At 42.9% G+C, this 21524-nt stretch overlaps 1 protein-coding gene across 1 annotated transcript in view; it reads right to left on the bottom strand.

Moving 5' to 3' along the window:
* tmem71 (transmembrane protein 71) overlaps window positions 1–10161 on the bottom strand; it is a 35196-nt gene extending 25035 nt beyond the window's left edge. The window contains exon 1 of the mRNA XM_039753987.1: window positions 10092–10161. The gene's annotated coding sequence lies outside the window, so the exon portion shown is untranslated. The remainder of the gene's footprint in view (window positions 1–10091) is intronic.
* Window positions 10162–21524: the final 11363 nt, after the last annotated feature.

The raw sequence follows: 21524 nt of genomic DNA on the forward strand, positions 1-21524 counted from the left end.
CAACATTTCTAAAGATCAAACAGTTACTCGGTACTTGAGTAGTCTTTTCACCAAATACTTTTTTACTCTTACTTGAGTAATTTTTTTGGACGACTACATTTTACGTCTACTTGAGTAATATTATTTTGAAGAATCGCTAATCTTACTCGAGTACAATTTTTGGCTACTCTACCCACCTCAAGTTTGGAATGCATTTTGTAATGCAGGAAGATAATAAAATGCATCACATTTGTCATTCCAACAAATGGCGCTTTAGACAAAACCAGCAAATTAATTAATCCTTTGCTTTTACTACTCAACGTGCTTTGCATAGTGAGTGGGGAGCCACTTCAGCCACCACTACAGTGCAGCATCCACCAGGATGATGCAACGGCAGCCATTTCTGTACCCGTACACTCGGTACACATGAACTGTTAGGTACTGAAGTGGTGAGAAAGAGAGCGAGCCAATTAGAGACAGTGGGCGATTAGGAGGCCAGAATGACCAGGCCATGTTGGGCAAGTCAGGATACCCCCTACCCTTTATAAAAGGACGTCCAGGAATCTTTAATAATAATAATAAATAATAAGAATAATAAATTCTTTGCATTTAAATAGCGCTTTTCTCAATACTCAAAGTGCTCAGCAAATGCAGGTTAAGGGCATCGCTCAAGGGCCCAACAGAGCAGAGTCCCTATTGGCATTTGCGGGATTCAAACCAACAACCTTCCGATTGCCAGTGCAGACCCCTAGCCTCAGAGCCACCACTCCATCTTTAATGACCACAGAGAGTCAGGACTTCGGTTTTACATCCCATCCAAAGGTCACCATTTTTACAGCACAGTGTCCCCATCACTGGGATCAATACTCAGACCACAGCCCCCTGTTGGCCTCACCCACACCTCTTCCACCGTCAGCAACCCAAGCTTTTCCTAGATGGTCTCCCATTCAAGTACTGGCCAAGCCTGAACATGCTTAGCTTCGGGTGGGATGACCTCTTTCTGAAGTGCATGTGGTATGGCTGCCGTGGAATGGATCAGACCGTTTGACTGGCACTTGTCCTGGACAGCAGGGGTTGAAAAGGAGCGGAGGTCACCAAAAAGTGCCTCAAAAATACTGATCTTCACTGGACTTTTCTAAAATAGCTTCACTCCAAAATTACCCGAAGTACAAGCTGCAGGCATCAGCCTAAGCAGGCCCCACAGGAACGTAACACCAGCCAAGAAAATGGAGCAGACAGATAACAAAAACGAGGAACAAAAAGGACACAACACATACTTCTGAACCCCAGCCATTTGGCGGAATCTCTGGCCGAAATCTAAAACTTTTGTCTGGATGTAGACAGTGAGGAGACCCCCAGATCATTCTCATAAGGTTTCAGACCTCCCATTGTGTCGTCAAACCTAACATTTGCTTTATACCTACGTGTAATACTTTACATTTGCGGACATTAAAATGTCATCTGCCACAGATATTCCCAAGTTCGCCTACTGTCCCAGTTAGGGAATCCATTCCTGGGCATTTTTCATTCCCACATCCCCAGGATTGAAACTGCTGTAATTTCCGGGAAACCGGGAATGGCCAAGCTCACATATATAGCATGTAAAAGTGTAAAAAAAAAAAATCGATCAAGAAATGGCAGAGTTATATACTGCTCAAAAGAATTAAAGGAACACTTTTTAATCAGAGTATAGCATAAAGTCAGTGAAACTTCTGGGATATTAATCTGGTCAGTTAAGTAGCAGAGGGGTTGTTCATCAGTTTCAGCTGCTGAAATGAAATTAACAGATGCACTAGAGGGGCAACAATGAGATGACCCCCAAAACAGGAATGGTTTAACAGGTGGAGGCCACTGACATTTTTCCCTCCTCATCTTTTCTGACTGTTTCTTCACTAGTTTTGCATTTGGCTACAGTCAGTGTCACTACTGGTAGCATGAGGCGATACCTGGACCCTACAGAGGTTGCACAGGTAGTCCAACTTCTCCAGGATGGCACATCAATACGTGTCATTGCCAGAAGGTTTGCTGTGTCTCCCTGCACAGTCTCAAGGGCATGGAGGAGATTCTAGGAGACAAGCAGTTACTCTAGGAGAGCTGGAGAGGGCCATAGAAGGTCCATAACCCATCAGCAGGACCAGTATCTGCTCCTTTGGGCAAGGAGGAACAGGATGAGCACTGCCAGAGCCCTACAAAATGACCTCCAGCAGGCCACTGGTGTGAATGTCTCTGACCAAACAACCAGAAAGACTTCATGAGGGTGACCCAAGGGCCCCATGTCCTCTAATGGGCCCTGAGCTCACTGCCCAGCAGCATGCAGCTCGATTGGCATTCGCCATAGAATACCAGAATTGGCAGATGCACCACTGGTGCCCTGTGCTTTTACAGATGAGAGCAGGTTCACCCTGAGCACGTGACAGAAGTGAAAGGGTCTGGAGAAGCCATGGAGAACATTATGCTGCCTGTAACATCATTCAGCATGAGCAGTTTGGTGGTGGGTTAATGATTGTCTGGGGAGGCATATCCATGGAGGGTCACACAGACTGCTACAGGCTTGACAAAGGCACCTTGGCTGCCATTAGGTATCAGGATGAAATCCTTGGACCCATTGTCAGACCCTATGCTGGTACAGTGGCTCCTGGTGCGCGACAATTCCTGGCCTCATGTGGTGAGAGTATGCAGGCAGTTCCTGGAGGATGAAGGAATTGATACCATTGACTGGCCACCACACTTTCCTGACCTAAATCCAATAGAACACCTCTGGGACATTATGTTTTGGTCCATCCAATGCCACCAGGTTGCACCTCAGACTGTCCAGGAGCTCAGTGATGCTCTGGTCCAGATCTGGGAGGAGATCCCCCACAACACCATCTGTCATCTCATTAGAAGCATGCACCGATGTTGTCAGGCATGTATACAAGAACACAGGGGCCATACAAAGTGCTGCGTACAATTTGGAGTTGCTGCAATTCAATTTTGGCAAAATGGACTAGCCTGCCACATAATTTTTTCACTCTGATTTTGAATTCAGGGCTCTGTAGGTTGATCATTTTCATTTCCATCAAACGATGTGGCATCCTTTCGTTCCTAACACATTACCCAGTCTATATCAGTATAGATATCCAGGAGGATTTCTTTTTCCCATTGAGATCTGATGTGTTTTCAAAGTGTTCCTTTAATTTTTTTGAGCAGTTTAGTTAAAAATAATTAAGTGGCACGGTTTTTTTGGCCCACGGTGTAGTGTGTTGCCGATTAATGCAGTCAACAACAGACCAGCAGCAGTCGCCAGTCTCCCGACTCCCACTAAGACTGAGCACAGTGGACTGGGAGGAATCTGCACTCTGCAGCTCACAAATGCCGGGACGGGGCAGACTTCATTGACAACGGCTTTGAACAGCAACTTGAAATTGCAATGCGTCCGTCAGTCTGTTGCATCCGCATTATCTGCGCCAAGAAACTTGCCATCACAGAATGATGACAAGAAACTGGATGCATCAGTAAAAGCTGAAATGGCGGCGTTTCAGAGCAATGGCAAGCATGGGCGATGTTTGGAACAAGTGTATCAGAATCTGATGACCGTGCAGCCTACTTCAGCGGAGTCAGAGTGTGCTTTCTCAGCGTCTGGCGTACTCTGCATGAAGGTGCACTGGATGACCGCACGCTGGACACGTTGTGCTTTCTATGCTCTTATTACCGTAACTAACTAGATACAAGTACTAATAGGACAGCATGAACTGCTTGTAGAGGTGGTTAGTCTTTTATTGGTGTCAACATATTGCAGTAGTTTTATTAAAAATAAGTGTCGGCGTTCTAAAACTGTTCACATGGGAGATGCTCATGCACGGTGTCATTTTTCCTGGGAGCCCGGGATTCCCAGGAATGACATGCGGGATTCCCGAATTCTCGGGAATGGATTCTCTAGTCCCATTGCCCCCAGAACGATTCAGCCAATTCTAGTTTTTACCTTCCAATCCACCTAATCTGGTAGAATGCTGGCCCATCTGCAAATTTAACCAGCTTGTTATTTACACTTCGATATTAAGATGCAGTTTGAACTTGAAGTTAGAGAGGACAAGATAATGAAATGAAAAACACCCCTCCAAATCCACAATGGAACACCTCAAGAGGCGCAAGCTGACATTTTTGCCATGACCCTCACAGTCCCAAAGACCCAAACATCATTTACGATCGGTGGAGAGACCTCAAAAAAGAGGGAGAGAGCGCGCGGGGCTGGAAGACGGCCCAAGAATCTCACAGAATAAGAAGCCTTTTGCAAGGACAAATGGGCGAAAAGACCCCAAGTAAGAACTCGTCGCTGGTTACGAGAAGCATTTACAAGCTGGGACACTCAAAGAGCAGGGGTCTTACAAAGTACTGACAAATTCGGGTGCACAAATTTTTCCTTTAGGTCAATTTCTAGTATTTTATATCAGCTGCGGTGGGCTGGCGCCCTGCCCGGGGTTTGTTTCCTGCCTTGCGCCCTGTGTTGGCTGGGATTGGCTCCAGCAGATCCCCGTGACCCTATAGTTAGGATATAGCGGGTTGGATAATGGATGGATTTTATACCAGTGAATGATGGAAATCAACATGTAAGCTTGCTTAAAATATTAAAGAAATGTGTCATCTTTAGCTTGATGCCTGTTGGTGATCAAGCGCATCTTCTGCTCACTTAACTATTCACAGTAACAGATGACATTTTAAGCAAGGGGGCCTAAACTTTTGCATGCCACTCTAAGCACGTCCATCAATCCAAATTCAAACTGCTCTTGATATCCAAGTATGAAAAACAACAAGCTGGTTAAATTTGAAGACGGCTTGGCTTTCTACCCGAGTAGGTGGATTGGATTGGAAGGTAAAGACAGAATCGGCTGCATCATTCTGGGTAGCACTTGGACAGCAGGCAGGCTTTATGACAGATGATATTTAATGTCAGTAAATGTAAAGTATTACACGTAGGAAGAAGAAATGTTAGATTTGACTGCACGATGCGAGGTCTGAAAAATCGAGAGTACACCTTATGAGCACGATCTGGGGGTGCCCAAACTTTTGCACAATGCTCCTTTCCTTTTTACACTACAAAAACAAAACTCTAATAAAATGCTTAAAAGAAACTTATCTTTAACTTGACACCTTGTGGTTATCAGTTCATCTTCTGCTCACTTAACTATTTACAGTAACAGACACTTTAAGCGGGGGGCCTACACTTTTGCACACCACTGTACAGGTTACAGTAAAATGCACAATTAGCTGAAGTGACTCGCTCTTGGTCACCACGTCACTTTGAGGTGTGGGCTCGAGTGACAAGCCTTGTTGTTCAAATTCCAGAGCTTTTTGTAATTTGGCCACCAGATATAACAGAGACGGCCTTGGGGGTCTAGGCTGGGGGGGTTTCCAAGAATGGAAAGAAGAAAAAATGTCTGTAATAACGGGCGGATATTCAAGCCAATGTGGGACCTCACATTTTAAATTTATTTGATCTGCGGTCAGGCAGGTTTTTTTTTCTCCTCTATTTCTTCTCCACCCTCTGTGGCTCCTTTTTTTATCAGTGGAACGCTTAAAATTTTTACATGCCGTTCATTATGTCAAGCAGCTGGCATTCCCAGGACCGGCACATCCGACATGCACTCCGTCTGACCCTCTGCGATTGTTTCCTTTTAAAAACAGTCTGGGGGTGAGAAGGGGGGGGGGGGGCCTGAATGAGGTCACCTTCTCCAGTTAACCCACTGCTGCCCACGAGCCGAGCAGTGCATCATTTAAAAAACGACCGAGGCCGGAAGCTTTACAGGAGTGGGCGCCTCAGCTGACTGCACTACTTTGAGGGGGTTGTGGGTTTGAATAGCCTCATTTTTCGTCACAAGTTCACCAATCCTGCTTTCCAGCTTCGAGATCTGAAGGTCCCTAAAGTCCCACTCTTGAGCACACTACTGGGTCACTTAATCCATGGGGCTGCGGTTCCAAGTTAGGAAACACACATCAAGTTCTCAGGACCTGCCTAATCCAATTCAGGATTGTGGGAGGTTGGAGCCAATCCTGGCACCTTAAAAGTCCGTCACACACATTTACACAAACAGGGGCCGTTTTGGACTTGCCAATCAACCCGTAGATGTCTTAGGGCAGGGGTGTCGAACACCGGGCCTGGAGGGCCTCAGTGGCTTCAGATTTTCTAACCCTTTTCCTAATCAGTGACCAGTTCTCATTGCTAATTAACTTCTTTTCCCTCCATTTAAGTAGCCCTGTTTAAGGATTCAGTCCTCTAAATGGATTTCCTTTCTTCATCAAGTGAGAGCCAAAACAGAAATGAGATGTGAAACGAGACAGATGACCAGCTAAAGTGGAATTTCAAACTCCAACCAATCTCTTAATAAGAAGCCGATTCTTGCTGTTAATTAAGCCCATTATTTAATTCCATGGCTTGTTGCTGCGATCATTTTGCAACAGCAGACATTTACAAAACAGTTGATTTTTCGTTTTTTTTTTTTTTCTTTCTAAGAACATTGTGAAAATGTTTTGGTGACCTGAGAGAGCCTTACCAAGACCATCACCTTTCTTTATTTTCAGATACTGTGTGATGGGCACAGGTGAGCTGGTCATATGCCGGTTTGCTTTGCGTCTCATTATTGTTTGGCTGCTAATTAAGAAAAAAAAAAAAGAGACAACTGAGTGAAGTTAATTAAAAACTAAGGCAAAAGTTAATTAGCAGGAAAAACTGGTCACTAATGAAGAAGATGGTTAGAATGAAAACCTGCAGCCACTGCGGCCCTCTAGGACTGGAGTTTGACACCCCTGTCTTAGGACAAGCAAGAGAGATTTGCAGAGTAGCTGAAAGAAAACACAGGAGAACACACAAACTCCACACGGATAAAATCTGGGCATGGGTTTTGATGCCAGGGGGCCCTACCAGGCAGTGTATAAACATAGTAAGACAGAAAACAGACAGACAGGTAAAGAGATGTGGAGGACACTGTATAATAGATAGATAGAAAGATAGAAAGATAGACAGAGACACTGTTTGTCTGTGTGTATAGATAGATAGACAGAGGGTGGTCCAGATCTAATTACGCAGATCCAGATTGTCTGGATGACTTGGATTTATGCGGAGACGATTCCAGTTCGGCGCAAAGATGATTCTTCATGTCGTCAATTAGCACACTTCGATAGTCCGGGATTTTTCAAGCGATTTTCTAAGTTATAGCGCAATGAAAATTGCATAATTAGATCTGGACCACCCTATAGATAGATAGAAAATGCACTATATACAGAGGGTACGGAAAGTATTCAGACCCCCTTCAATATTTCACTCTGTTATATTGCAGCCATTTGTTAAAATCATTTCAATTCATTTTTTTCCTCATTAATGTACACACAGCACCCCATATTGACAGACAAAAAAAAAAGAATTTTTGAAACTGTTGCAGATTTATTAAAAAAGAAAAACTGAAATCTCACCTGGTCCTAAGTATTCAGACCCTTTGCTGTGACACTCATATATTTAACTTGGGTGCTTTCCACTTCTTCTGATCATCCTTGAGATCACCTTCATTTGAGTCCAGCTGTGTTTGATTAGGAAAGCCACACACCTGTCTGTCTATAGAAGACCTTACAGCTCACAATGCATGTCAGAGCAAATGAGAATCAGGAGGTCAAAGGAACTGCCTGAAGAGCTCAGAGACAGAATTGTGGCAAGGCACAGATCTGGCCAAGGTTACAAAACAATTTCTGCTGCACTCAAGGTTCCCAAGAGCACAGTGGCCTCCATAATCCTAATGGAAGACGTTTAGGACGACCAGAACCCTTCTGGCCAAGCTGAGCTACCGGGGGAGAAGAGCCTTGGTGAGAGAGGTAAAGAAGAACCCAAAGATCACTTTGGCTGAGCTCCAGAGATGCAGTCAGGAGATGGGAGAAAGTTGTAGAAAGTCAACCATCACTGCAGCCCTCCACCAGTCAGGGCTTTATGGCAGAGTGGCCTGTCAGAAGCCTCTCCTCAGTGCAAGACACATGACAGCCCACATGGAGTTTGCTAAAAGACACCTAAAGGACTCTGAGATGATGAGAAGTAAGATTCTCTGGTCTGATGAGACCAAGATAGAACTTTTTGGCCTTAATTCTAAGCGGTATGTGTGGAGACAACCAGGCACTGCTCATCACTTGTCCAATACAGTCCCCACAGTGAAGCATGGCGGTAGCAGCATCATGCTGTGAGGGTGTTTTTCAGCTGCAGGGACAGGACGACTGGTTGCAATCGAGGGAAAGATGAATGCGGCCAAGTACAGGGATATCCTGGACAAAAACCTTCTCCAGAGTGCTAAGGACCTCAGACTGGGCCGAAGGTTTACCTTCCAACAAGACAATGACCCTAAGCACACAGCTAAAATAACAAAGGAGTGGCTTCACAACAACTCTGTGACTGTTCTTGAATGGCCCAGCCAGAGCCCTGACTTAAACCCAATTGAGTATCTCTGGAGAGACCTAAAAATGGCTGTCCACCAACGCTTACCATCCAACCGGACAGAACTGGAGAAGATCTGCAAGGAGGAATGGCAGAGGATCCCCAAATCCAGGTGTGAAAAACGTGTTGCATCTTTCCCAAGAAGACTCCTGGCTGTATTAGCTCAAAAGGGGGCTTCTACTAAATACTGAGCAAAGGGTCTGAATACTTAGGACCATGTGAGATTTCAGTTTTTCTTTTTTAATAAATCTGCAACAATTTCAAGAATTCTTTTTTTTTGTCTGTCAATATGGGGTGCTGTGTGAACATTAATGAGGAAAAAAATTAATTTAAATGATTTTAGCAAATGGCTGCAATATAACAAAGAGTGAAAAATTGAATGGGGTGTGAATACTTTCCATACCCACTGTAATAAGACAGAAAACAGACAGGTAAATAGATGTGAAAGGCACTATATAATAGATAGAGGTTTATTTTAATATTCTATCGAGGATGACTTGTGTCCTGTTCTGTGTATTGTGTTGTATTTATCCCTTCTTTGGACACCCACTGCATGCCCAACCTACCTGGAAAGGGGGTCTCTCTCTCTGAACTGCCTTTTCTAAGGTTTCTTTTTATTTTTTCCCCCCATAAGGTTTTTTTTTTGACTTCTTAGAGAGAGTCAAGGCTGGGGGGCTGTCAAAAGGCAGGGCCTGTTAAAGCTCACTGTGGCACTTCTTGTGCGATTTTGGGCTATACAAAAAAAAAAATTTGTATTTTTCCCCAGGGAGAAATTTCTCCATTTCTTTAAAGAGCTTCCGTAAAAAGCTAAATACACACACAAATATACTAAGGTCCAAACACACCAGAATGACTAAGCAAAACGAAGATTTAAGAAGAAAGAAAAATGTCCGACTTGTCAGTCCCAGTCTCAGTGAGGCGCTATACACACACATATTGCTATTGGTATATAGGAGCCCCCAGGCGCATTTCTTGACATACTACTGCTGAATAATTCATTGGCTGAAAGTCCTCAGTGTTGGGGTGTCTGAGAGAGGCTGTGCAGCATTGTTCATAATGGCACTCAGTTTTGTTTCAATTCCCTCCTTTGCTACAACCTCCAGGGGGCCCAGAGTGTGTCCCAAAACTGCTTGCCCTTTTAATTGGCCAATTGTTTTGGTGGGCTTCACCTGCAGTGATGCTACCAGCCCAGCACACCACACTAGAGCTCAGAGTTGCCGAAGATGTGAAGGATGTCACTTCTCACATTAAAAGGAGCTCAGTCTCCTAAGGGGGGTTTTCGGGTGGGGTTGGGGGCAAAAGACCCTGTGCTGCCCTTTCTTCTACAGCTCCGCTTCGTTATGAGGCCAGTCCAGCCTGTCACTGAATGTGTTCACGTCCCTTTGATTATTATTATTAGTTTTATCTTTGTGGTGAAGCCCTAGCATTAGTATCAGAAACCTACAAACCACTACTGTCACGATATCCAAAGAAACTACAAAATGCCTTCCCAAGTACCACTTTGTGGCTCGGGATGCCGTAAAATTGCGAAGTCAATCATTCTGAAACGTACCCACTTTATCACCATAGTGCACGTCCAAAGTGTCCCAACTGCCATCCAAGCTGTGAAGTTGCAGGAAATCGAATGAGAACTCATGGTGCCAACCTTGACCCCTAACAGGAAGCTTACCCAACACGTTCGGTCTTTGAGAAGAGACAAGCAAATAGGCGTAAAAGATGACAAATTTCCCTCTGTGACAATAAAGTCTTCCTATCCATTGATCCAAAAAGCGAATAAAGTGCCAACTCATCCTAAACAAGCCCCTCGCTAACCACAGTGGGCAGCGGCAAACTAAGCCACTTCTGTGCCCCCTTCAACCGTTTCACTTACAGTGGAGCCTTTGTGTCCTTAAATAGCACAATGACAACACTAAAAAGGAGGAGGAGGACGGCTGCTATCAGGCCCAGCACTGGAGACATAAAGCAGGGTGCCACGTCCAAACAAACGACTAACAGCCATTTTCAACTTTCGAGAGCAAAGTGAACAGCAAGTAAACAACGGAGCCAAAGCACAAATACACAACACAAACACAACATGGTCACCTGAGCTCCTCTCTCGCACAGAGCCTCAGCCGGACAGCCAGACGGTCAAGCGCCTGCTACTCTGCAGCCGCCGCAAGGACCCTTTGTGTGACAGCCTGACGAGCACAGCTGATGTTCTCCTGGCTTTTGATCATGTGACCCCCCAAACTTGTTTATGTTCAAAAAAAGTGTAGGAGGATGCAAGTCGGCAGCCATCAGTCGAGCGGGTTCTGCGGTTTCCTGAGGAAGCTGCTCAGCATGAATCGGCTTGGCTTGCCGAAAAGGCTTTCATGCCCGTCCTGAAGTAAAATCCACCTTCTTACTGGGCAGAGCGTGTGCAGAATTTCAAATTTAAAATAGGGGGACTCCCTTGGGATCCAGAGAACCCTTTTCCCCTCAATTATAAACTTATTGGATACTGCCACCCTAAAGCAAAATAACAGTCACAAACTCACTCATACCAGTTCATCGATCTTACTGGGTTTCATATAAGAAACAGTCCCAGACATCACAGGGCCCACTCAGACACTCACATTTGGGTGGGCTTGGAATCACTGATTAACCGGAAAAGCCCTACAACCAGTACGCCCACTTTGAAATTGGCCAGTGACTTTGCCCTTCTTCCCATAAACCTCATCTGATGGCCCTTACAGCGGTCAATACCACTAATGTCACCGGTTAACCTTCACCCCAACCCATTCTACAAATTTCTACCCTCCTGGTATACTAAAAGTGTGACCCTAAGGCCTCACCCATGATCCATTCTGCCATTTGTAACCTTCTGGTATAGGATAATCATCATCTGATGGGCATCAATTCGGACCTGCTCTCCCCTTTGTATCCTTCCGATATCTTATAGGCATCACCGGATGTCCCTTACCTTGACTCATTCTGCCATTTGTGCCCTCCTAGTAAAGAATAAGCATCAGCAGATGGACCTCACCACTGGTCCTCCCTGCCACCGGAGTCTTTTAGGTGCAGAACAAGCATCACCTCATGGGCCTCGTTGCTGACCAACTCTGCCTTTTATTCACCTTCTAGTATAGGATAAGCATCATTCGATGGGTCTCACCCTGACCTACCCGGTGTCCCCTGTATTTGTGTCCCCTGATACAGGACAAGTATTATTTGATGGGCCTCACGCTAACCCATTTTGCCATTTGTGTCCTCCTAACGCAGAAAGAGTAGCATCGAAGGGTCCTCATCACTGATCAACTCTGCCTTTTATTCTGTCTGGTATAGGATAAGCATCATCTAATGGGCCTCGCCTCTGACCTGCTCAGCCACTTGTGCCCTCCTGGTGCAGGATAAGCATCATCTGATAAGCCTCACCCTGACCCATCCTGCCATTTGTGTCCTCCTGGTGCAGAATGAGTGGCATCTAGTGGTCCTCATTGGTGACTAACTCTGTCTTTAATTAATCTTCTGGTACAGGATAAACATCTGAAGGACCTAATCACTGACCAACTCTGCCTTTTATTCTCTATTTGGTATAAGATAAACACCACCTGATGGCCCAAACCCTGATGCATTCTGCCATTTGTGTCCTCCCAATAAAGAAACATTATCATCTAATGGGCCTCGTTGTGGACCATCTCTGCCTTTTATTCACCTTCTAATATAGGATAGGCATCATTTGATGGCCTCACCCTGACCTAGCCTGTATCCCCTGTATTTGTGTCCCCTATTACAGGACAAGTATTATTTGATGGGCCTCAGGCTAACCCATTTTGCCATTTGTGTCCTCCTAGCGCAGAAGGAGTAGCATCTAAGGGTCCTCATCACTGATCAACTCTGCCTTTTATTCTATGTATAGTTTGGATAAGCATCATCCGATGGGCCTCACTTTGACCTGCTCTACCCTGATGCATTCTGCCATTTTTGTCCTCCCAATAAAGAAGCATTATCATCTGATGGCCTGCACTTCTGGGCCATTCTGCCATTTGGGTCTTCCTGGTATAGGGTAAGCATCACCTGTTGGGACTTGTCGCTCACCAACCCTGCCATTTTCTACCCTGGTATAGGATAAGCATCATCTGATGGACCTCAATTCTGACCTGCATTCCCATTTATATCCTTCCGATATCCAATAAGAATCACCCGACGTCCCTCACCTGGACATGTTCTGCCATCCTAGTAAAGAATAAGCATCACCTCATGGGCCTCACCCTCTGACCCGCTTTGTCACTTGCTCATTCTTCAAAAGGAGTACACATCATCTCATGTGACTCACTGAAGACCAACTCTGCCTTTTACTCACCTTGCAGTACAGGATAAACATCTGATGTCCCTCACTTCTGACCCATTCTGCCATTTGTGTCTTCCAGGTATAGGATAAGCATCGCCTGTGGGTACTTGTCATTCACAAACCCTGCCATTTTCTACCCTGGTATATGAGAAGAATCATCTCATGGGCCTCACTTCGGACCTGCTCTCCCCTTTGTGTCCTTCCGATATTCAATTAGCATTTCCTGATGACCCTCACTCAGACTCATTCTGCCATTCTAGTAAAGAATAAGCATTAACTTAGAAGGCTGGCGTCTTTCAACATCTGTAATAAGATGCTGCAGATGTTCTATCAGGCGGTTGTGGCGAGCGCCCTCTTCTACGTGGAGGTGTGCTGGGGAAGCAGCATAAAGAAGAAAGACGCCTCACGTCTGGACAAACTGATGAGGAAGGCAGGCTCAATATATTGTAGGCACGGAGCTGGAGAGTTTGACATCCGTGGCAGAGCGACGGGCGCTGAGCAGGCTCCCGTCAATCATGGAGAATCCACTGAACAGGATCATCTCCAGACACAGGAGCAGCTTCAGTGACAGACTGAGGAGACCCCACACTATGCGACTCTTCAATTCCACCCGGGGAGGGGGGGTAAACGTTAATATTATTATCACTCTTTAATTTAATATTGTTCTTTATCAGTTTGCTGCTGCTGGAGTATGTAAATAACCCCTTGGGATTAATAAAGTATCTAACTGATGGCCCTCACCTTTAACCCGCCTTGCCACTTGTATACTCCTGGTGCATAATAAGCATCATCTCGTGGGCCTCATTGCTGACCAACTCTGCCTTTTACTCACCTTCTGGTACAGGATAAGCATCACCTGATGATCCTCACCTCTGACCCATTCTGCCATTTGTGTCTTCCCGGTATAGGATAAGCAACGCCTGTTGTGACTTGTCACTCACCAACCGTGCCATTTTCTACCCTTTTGGTAAGGATAGCATCATCTTATGGGCCTCACTGACCTGCACTAACCCTTCGGATATCCAATAAGCATCATGCGATGACCCTCACCCGGACATATTCTGCCATTTGTGCCATTCAAGTAAAGAATAAATCATCAACAGATGGGCCTCACCTCTGACCCAGCCTACCATTGTTTCCATTCTGGTATAACCATCACCCGACGGGCCTTTGCTGCGTTTGTCCTTCCGGCAACAACAACACCATTTATTTATATAGCACATTTTCATACAAAAAAAAAATGTAGCTCAAAATGCTTTACAAAATGAATAGAAAAACAGAAGACACAATAAAAAATAAAAATAAGTCAACATTAAATTAACATAGAATAAGTAAGGTCCGATGGCCAGGGTGGACAGAAAAAACAAACTCCAGATGGCTGGAGAAAAAAAAATAAAATCTGTAGGGATTCCAGACCATGAGACTGCCCAGTACCCTCTGATGCACACTGATGTACCAGATGGACCCGACGGACCCCTGACCGACTCCACCATTTATGCCCTCCTGGTATGTAACCTGCACAGGGCGTTTGAGGAATGCGTGTTCAAGAAGCGTTCTCTGGTTAGGTGAAATTCTGTCTTAAGTAATTACAGCTGTTAAGATTTGTAAGTCTGTGAATTGTAAACTCACTTATATTTTAGTTTGAGCTCGTTTTGTACCCTTGTCCTGTCACACTTGCTCCCAAACAGACCCCAGCCTGATGTTACTGCGTTAATATCGATCCCTATTCTAAGTGTCTTTGGATAAAAGTATCAGCTAAGCAAATAAATGTAAATGGTACAGTAATCAACCCTCGCCCACCAGTGCCATGAGGTGACATTGGCATACACACTGCATTACCATCACACCAAAACACACGTATCAGAATGCTGGGGACAGCTTTCATTAATTAGGTATTAGTTGACCAACAATTTCCAGGAAAATTGAAACTCGGCTGAGATATTGGAATTTATTAAATACATATTAAAAAAAGGTAAGAAAATCAAAACATTCAACAGCATTAAGAATACAAATGATTAAATATAGTGCCACAGACCGGCGAGTTTCTTAACAGTCTGATACTAATTGTCGAATACATTTTTGATTGACACATGGCGTTGATTTTGTTTATTCAGTAATAACATCTACACATTTATCAGATATAGTAGTTGTTAAGAAACCATAAAAACAGAACAATGAAATAGGACGGTTAAGGTATTCTGAATTCTATTAAGATCATCTGAATTATGATATTCTATTAATAAGATAAAAACTCAGATCACTGAAGTGGCACTCTTACCTGTGCTGTGGCACCTGCCCGCTGAGTCTGACGCAAGAGAAAAGCAACGACGGGGCAGCCGAACTGGGCGAGCGAGTGAGCGAGCGAGCGAGAGAGATAAGGAGCATGCGCATTAAGACGGGACTGAAAGGCAGTGGCAGATTCTAAAAGAAGGGCAAATCGAACTTCTCGGGCTGCGTGTGTTTTGCGTTCAAGCATATCGATGTTCTCATTTCTGACAATTTAGATACACACTCTTATACTCGGATTCAGCTTGTCAAGATTCGCAAGGCGAGTTCTGGGCGCATCCAGCAGTGGTGACCTACGGATCCAACACGCGTCATATGCATGTAAGCACTTTCAGTTACAATTACATTTAAATTATACTGAGATATTAAATTTGGCGAAACGTACTTTTTTACTCACCGACTTCCAAAAAAAAAAAAAATTCATATAGCGCCTTTCAAAGTAGTTAAGTCTATATTAGTGGCTCCGTCACCTTAATATTACTCAATTTCACGACGTAATAAAAACGCTTACATAGTGCATACATCCAATCGGGTCCCCCAAGTTGCTCAGAAGGGGTGTCATCGGGGAACACTGGTGTGCAAAAAAAGTTATTGGGGGCAACGGATGTGATGTGCGTCTTTAGTGTGAACTTTGAATTTAGCGACGGTGTAGGAAAATGCGAAGAGAAGTTTCTCCGTTTTGTAGCAAAAATAACATTTCGACAGAAGCATTGACGGAGGAAACGTCAGCTGCTCAAAGCCGAACGAGCCAATTCGAGGAGTACGCAATACTTTTTAAAAAATGCCTGACTGTTTACCACGACAATCGGACAGACTTACCGATGTGAGGAAATATTCTTCAAAACCGAACGGATATCAATCAAATGTTCTGCAAACTACCTGTGGAGTACATCTCCGCCTCTTTAAATTACTGCGAGCTGAAGTTCAGCCTCCAAACAGTTCAGAGCTCACTGACTGACTCGGGGCAGCGCAACTCAAACGCTCCGCTCCGCCCACTTCACGTGAGAACTGCGTGCGCAATTTGCTGCGCTTAGTAACCTTCTCTGTCATCGGTGCTCATATTAAAAATTCAAAGAGCATTGTACTTACTAACTAACTTACTTCTAACTAATGTATACTGACTCTGTATAACATATAAAAACCTCGTGAAACTACTTTGCCGATAATTTATGCCACTTGATTATTTTATTGATTGATTCTTCGACGATGTACCCTAGCAGAGCCATCTTATTTTCTGTTAACAAGTCCGTTAACTAAGCCGTGTATACGATTCTCAAGCCTAATTGTTCCGATTCGCAGTTCAATATATCATAATGCACGATTTACAAAGTTTATACATTATTCTTTAAACCAGTTGTAAAAAGGTGAAGGACCCGAGTCTAAAGTTGGACACCAAGGCACGAACCATCTCCGGATGGGATGCCAGTCCAGCACAAGGCACGTTCACCCACAAACATCACGCAGATTTACGACCCCTGATTAATTAACCCAACCTAACCCTCCCTACGTAAAACATTTTGTGTAGCTTAGAAAAGCGCTTTAGAAATATTATTATTGTCAATAATTAATCTCTCATTAATATCTCATTACTGAAACCCCCACCCCACCCCGACTTAGGTCCAGGTCTCCTGGCAGTTTTGATAAACCTGATTATGTCAAATGCAGAAAATCCAATAATTATTAATTTCCATTATTATTATTATTATTATTATTATTATTATTATTATTATTATTATTATTATTAACTGAATAGCTCTTTAATGAACCCAGAATTACAACCAAGTGTTCAGGCAGTAATGTAATCCTGTTTATGTAAAGTGCTTCGAGAAGGTTAGGAAACTGTTATATACATGTGATCATTATTATTATTATTATTATTATTATTATTATTATTATTAACAACTGAATATCCTTTTAATAAGCCCAGATTTACAATCAAGTGTTCAGGAAGTAGTGCTGACCCTGTCTATGTAAAAGTGCTTTGAGTGGGTTAGAAAAGTGCCAATAAATGTAATTTATTAACTATTATTATTATTATTATTATTATTTTATTATTATTATTATTAAAATATTGAATATCCCTTTACTGAACCCCTTGAATTACAATCAATTGTACTGGCAGCAGTGCTAAACCTGTCTATGAAAGTGCTATATTCATGTAATCAATTATTATTATTATTATTATTATTATTATTATTATTATTATTTTTATTATTATTAAGCACTGAATATCCCTTTACTGAACCCATCCATTCACATTCATATCCCCAGTCCAGTCCAGTTCAGCGGCAGCAACTGATGACAGACAAGAGCCAACTGGGGACAGGACATCTGTCCACTGCAGTCAAATTTAAATAATATATTTTTTTAATTGTGCAATATTTTTAACACCTGGTCAGGACTAATCAGTAAGTCTTGTTTAAATATCTGCCAATAAGTGTAAGGAGATAAAAAGGACAAGCAGTTATTTATCTTCTATGCATATCAAAGCATCTAGTAATGTAAAACATGATTAATGGATTCAGGTTTAATAATAAAGTTTAAAATGTCACCTTTCACTTCATAGAACATTGTTGCTCATCTCTGTTATTTAATATACACAGTAGTACCTGAATATCTGTGTCGTTATAAACTGCCCTAGTCAAACGGGCCTGGTTATTCTTTATTTTATGGTCCACAATTATTTTAGCTTTGGATAATTAATAATACAGAATAAAAAGAGGGGTGGCTGGCCTTGGGTTCAAGACATGTACCAATCCAAGAAGGGCGCCAGCCTTTCATGGGGCTCCGTCACACTCATTCACAAAACAAGAAGTAAACAGTGAAAAAGAATATTTTCAATCCGGTTTAGAGTTGCTGAGGGCTGCAGCCAACCCCGGCAGCATTAGGTGCAAGGCAGGACATGTACTGGCACCAGTCTAGTGCAATGAGGGAGCAAGTCCTGAATAATTAAATATTAAAATATCTCTTATTCACTTTGATCCTACCATTAATCCAGTAAAGGGTCGCTGGATACTGGAGCCTACCCCAGCAGCAATATCACGGGCAAGGCAGGACCCAGCCCTGAATGGGATGGCAGTCTACTGCATTAAAGATTTTGGACATTGTTTTAGATTGATCTGCTCTCTGGGTCATCACTGAATGTCGGAGCCTACGTCAGCAGTATCAGGCTCAAGGCCAGAACCAGCTCTGGACTGGACACCAGTCTATTGTAAAGAGGGGCCGTGTCATACATAATTACATTAAAAAGTATAAATATATCCAAACTCTTAGCTAAACTACTTAAACCGGTTTAGGGTTAGGGGATACTGGAGCCTACCCTAGCAGTAGCAGCCGCCTGCTGGACTGGACACCAGTCTACTGCATGAAAGATATGCAGAAATATAATGCTACAGTGTTTTGGATTGAGCCCATCTCTTTGTAAATCCTCCTAATCCGATTTCGGTTCACTGGATATTGGAGCCTGAATGAGCAATCGAACGGACACCAGTGTAAGGGATTAAACGTCTAAGTTGTACTTAAAGAAAACTAAAAATATTATATATGTATAGTAGGCAGTGTTTTGGATTGATGTAATGTGTTGATTAATTTACTTGATCTAATTTACAGTTGCCGTATACCAGAGCCTTCCCTGGCAGCATCAGCTTCAAGGCAAGAACCAGCCCTGGTGGGAGTGCCAGTCTAGTTGGTGCAGGCAGAGAGAAAGTCATATATTTAAAACATAAATAAAGTGCAACATGGTGGACAGGTGTTTTGGATTGAACCAGATCTCTTAGTTAACCCAATTTAGGATTGTTGAGGAGTGCAACCTGCCCCATCAGCATTCTCCAAATGCAGGAACCAACCCTGGACTCGGCCCTAGTCTGTGGCACTGCAGACGTGGAGCAAAATCATCCTTAAATAAAAGACAAAAATATTGGAAAGTGTTTTAGTTTTACCTCACCTCCCACACCACCACCACTAATGCCTGAATCATTGGCTCAGAAGTCAGAATTAATGTCATTCTGTCCTGTTTCTTTTCTTTTCATTCATTCATTCATTCATATGAGAAATGCAAAATATATGGAAAATATTAATAAAATAAACCTCAAGAAATCTGAAAATATACAATTATCCATAATTAATTAAATCCCGTAAGCACTTGATGTTTGCTATGTTCCTGGATTACCAACATGTGTAAAATATAATAATGATATAAATAAGTGAGTCTTAGAAACTTCACTCCTAGCTGCTCACAGTACAGTCAGCCCAAGTGTTGCCCCATCATGGTGGCGGCCTCAGCTCGGTGTAAAGGTCGCTCCTTTATCTTAGTGAAGTCCATTCTTTGGATTCCACCATTTCTCCTTTCTTATTATAGTAGGAGTACAGGAGCTTTGGTGGAGCCGACACATTTGGTTGTGACACTTGAACTTTCTTTCCGATGCTACTTAGTTGGCATTCCTGCTCATTCTGTGGATTCTTCTCCTTTCTGCCCATTTCCCCACAATACCTTCATGTTCCTGGCACATTCTTCTAATTTTTCTTCCACCTCAATCCTAAATCGTTAGTTTTTTGTTCATCACGTGTATTTAATCAGAATATTCCTCTTTGTCACCTTCCATTTTGCAGATCTTTGCTGTTAAGGTGCTGTTCAGCCTTAAACCCTCCAAAGGTTTTGCCATCCACCCATCGCCTAGAGTTCGACGTGGCTGATTTTTGAGGCCAAGAAGACGGCGCTACCTGCAATCACGATGCCTCCACAGAAGGCATAGAGCACCCCGTAAATAACAGGCCACATCCAGCTATGTGTGCGCCTCTGGTTTAGAGGAGGCTCACTCTTCATGGTTGATTCGGTGGACTCACACTGTGGGGTCTCTTTTCCATTCTTACCGTTGTTCTGGGAAGTGGCCTGCGCATTTTTAGCCTGCATCTCCTTTAGGTATTCCTCCTTATACTTCCTACTCATCAGCAACTTCCCATTAGTGCCTTCCTCCATTCTGGCACTTAGGAGTTGTCCAACAGACAAATGGTTGTCCTTGGTGACAAGCCAGTTCATCATAAATTTCTTGCATAGTTCTAGATTGGTGATGATGGTCTGTGTTTTCTTGGTGAAGTCCGGGCTGCTTTTTGACAAAGAAAACCACGAACTGCTCGTCGAATGGTCGGGTTCTTGGTTTGAAAGGAAACGGAGGGAATCCTGGCATTCTTTAGGGAAGAAGAGATCAATGATCACGTTTAGTTGTTGTGGACCATTAGTTTCAGCTGAATAAATTGCCCCAGAGAAGAACAGAATAAGCAGCAACAGTGGACTTTTCAGGTCCATGACGATTTAAAAGCTGGAGCCCAGTTAACAGTGTGAACAGAAATTGATGCTAACTCTAGCAGCCCCTCCCCTGTAATGGCTGCTGGGCTCCTGCCTCTTGGATTAGAGTGGCAGGGCTTAATTTGCATATTGAGTTCTGATTGGCAGATGGAAACGTCCTTAGAATGTAACCCTTCGAAGCACACAGCTGTGATTCTTAAACTGCATTCTTACAGATAGACAGACAGACAGACAGATGTGAAACACACAATATAACATATATTTATTATTTTATAATAATCTTTATTTCATAAAGTAACAAAAATACAATTTCAATATTTTCACTTGAGATAAACATATATTATAAAGGAAACTATTTCTAACATTGAAAACATGTACATACTTACATATACACACCCATACATGTATCTACATATTATTAAGTCAACATGTTTCCTTCTCTTCAGCTGAATTCCATTGAACTGTGCATCTCATTCCCACATAATGTATAGAATTAATTTTCAGCTCTGCTACCCCAGCACATGTCTCTTACTCTGCACATAAATTCAGACAGTATTTGACATAAATGACTTACTACCCTAGCATGCATCTATAATCTCATACAAAAATTTCAAAAAAGTCCAACTTAGAAAAAACAATTATAATTTTCACTAATTTTCATATATACAGAGAAAATGATCCTTTACAACGATAGAGAGATAGATATGAAAGGTGCTATATAACAGATAGATAGATAGAGATAGATAGATATGAAAGGCACTATATAACAGATAGATAGATAGATAGATAGATAGATAGATAGATAGATAGATAGATAGATAGATAGATAGATAGATAGATAGATAGATATGAAAGGCACTATATAATAAATAGATAGGGCACTATATAATAATAAATAGACAGAGCACTATATAATTAGATAGATAGATAGATAGATAGATAGATAGATAGATAGATAGATAGATCGAGCACTACATAATGACAGATAGATTAAATTTCATCTGCCACCAATCTGCCCGAGCCTGTCTGCTATCTAACCCTTCTGTTATAATATAGTGGATTCCAGATTATCTGATAATCCACCTATCTTGGTATCATCTGCAATCTTAACCAGATGGTACTTATATTCCTATCTAAGTCATTTATAGATACTAAAAATAGCAGCGGCCCTAGCACTGCCCCCTGCTGGTCACCACTCTTAACAT

This window comes from Polypterus senegalus, chromosome 5 (assembly GCF_016835505.1).
Source record: "Polypterus senegalus isolate Bchr_013 chromosome 5, ASM1683550v1, whole genome shotgun sequence".
In the NCBI taxonomy this organism is placed as follows: domain Eukaryota; kingdom Metazoa; phylum Chordata; class Cladistia; order Polypteriformes; family Polypteridae; genus Polypterus; species Polypterus senegalus.